The sequence below is a fragment of the Solea solea genome, chromosome 10 (genome assembly GCF_958295425.1).
Source record: "Solea solea chromosome 10, fSolSol10.1, whole genome shotgun sequence".
In the NCBI taxonomy this organism is placed as follows: Eukaryota; Metazoa; Chordata; class Actinopteri; order Pleuronectiformes; family Soleidae; genus Solea; species Solea solea.
The window spans coordinates 22,495,855-22,497,641 of record NC_081143.1 but is presented as its reverse complement, the minus strand read 5'-3'; positions in this window follow the sequence as shown (position 1 = coordinate 22,497,641).

The following is a 1,787-nucleotide window of genomic DNA, read 5'->3' as shown; positions in this document are numbered from 1 at the left end:
TGTTTGGCTCTCTCCACCGTCCAGAATTATCGTTGAACTTTACAAACTAATGTGATGAACTAATGACTTCTTGTAGGCTATTACAAGGGGGCGAATTACTGGTGTTTATTTTTTGCTAATTACAAATGGTAAAACCAGCGAAGCCTTTTATAAGCTAGGATACTGTTTATGCCCTGCCACATGCTATTCAGTCTAAAAGTGAAACAACCCTCAGGATTGAGATTGCACCATTTCTTTAACAGATGGGAAGCCCTAGCCATCTGCATTGTCTCAAGTGTTTTAAATGTGTTTAGGTTGAGGAATACTCCATCTACCTGCTAACTATTCATCAGCTGCCTTAAAATGGCGTGAGGGATGTCCATACTTCAAACAAAGTGAGCGGAAGGTGATTAAACGAATAAACACTCCTTGTTATTGATTTTATCATCTCGACATTAACAATTATGAGGGCTTAGATGTTGGTTTTTAGTTTCCTTCTAATTTCAGGTCTACCTTCACAATTGTGTTTTGGGCCGATACGTGTTTGCACACAACCCCAAAACCACAGTATTGCTTCTTAATTAGATTTACAGGATATTAAAAACACAGTAGGTGCTCCTAAACGATGATCATTGGAGACAGTGCTGAAATAGCAGGCTATCATACGTCTTTTTTATATTGCCAGTCGAACCGTAACAATATCTGTTTTTCTTCTTATGGATGTATTCAATTACCACCACCAATCGCCCCCCAAAATATGAAACATTTCAAATTAAGAGTGCAAATTTGGTAATACTTACGGCTGCCTATTATCAATTTTGCCATCTTCAGAATGGAGCTTTAATGAACAAAACAAAGTTGGCCTCATTTACTGTTAATGCACTCAAATGCTTTTTCTCAGTGGGTGCTGCCCAATAAGCTGAGGAGAGGAAGGGCATTGGGTCTCTGGAGGGGTACAACTTTAATTGGATGATCTGAAAGTCCTCTTTTCCCAATTCCAAATGTAAACAAGGCATGTCATGGCACATCTAACACCAAATGAAGAAAATGCCTCTCAGAAGTTTAACGGCAGCTTTTCATTTTTTTTTTCTGCCTTCTCTCTATTTATGTTTCATTTTGTTTGGAAAGTGGTAGAGCAAAGAGTATCCTGAGGCAGGACCCCCTCACTCTGTTATTCAGATCCTGAGCTAAGTGTTACTCTGAAGTCATAAATATTTCAGGCTTTAGATTTTATCTTTCTGGGATAAAAGAAACAAGGGAAAACATGCAATGCAAGAAATCCTTTTTTGTGATATCTGTAATTTCCCTTGGACTTTTAATTCAGAAATAAATAAATATGTGATATTAAAGTAAAAAGGATGATTTCACTCAATAATTGACTTAATGTGATAGCCCTAGTGAATGAATAATAGTAATAACTGTGACTTCTGTGACTATTTGTTTTGAAGTAAATAATTATAAATCTACTCATATTGTGTCTCCAAGTGTAATGTAAAAATATTAATGTATAGTGACATTTATACAGGGTGATATAATGATAAGTGGTTATACTTAGTCTACCTCATCATATTATGAATTTACAATAATTTTCTGTTATTTTGTGCAATTAAATTATTTCACACACCGTTATTGGGGAATTTCTGGTGATGAACCGGTAACAGGACTGTGTTTGATTTTCTGCAGACTATACGGAAATTTTACTTTTTACACTAACAGATAAAAAAAAAAGATTAAAAGTGAATTTGTATATTCTGCTCTTTGTTAATTAATCCTATTTACATTAAACGAACAACACATTAAAGAGTATT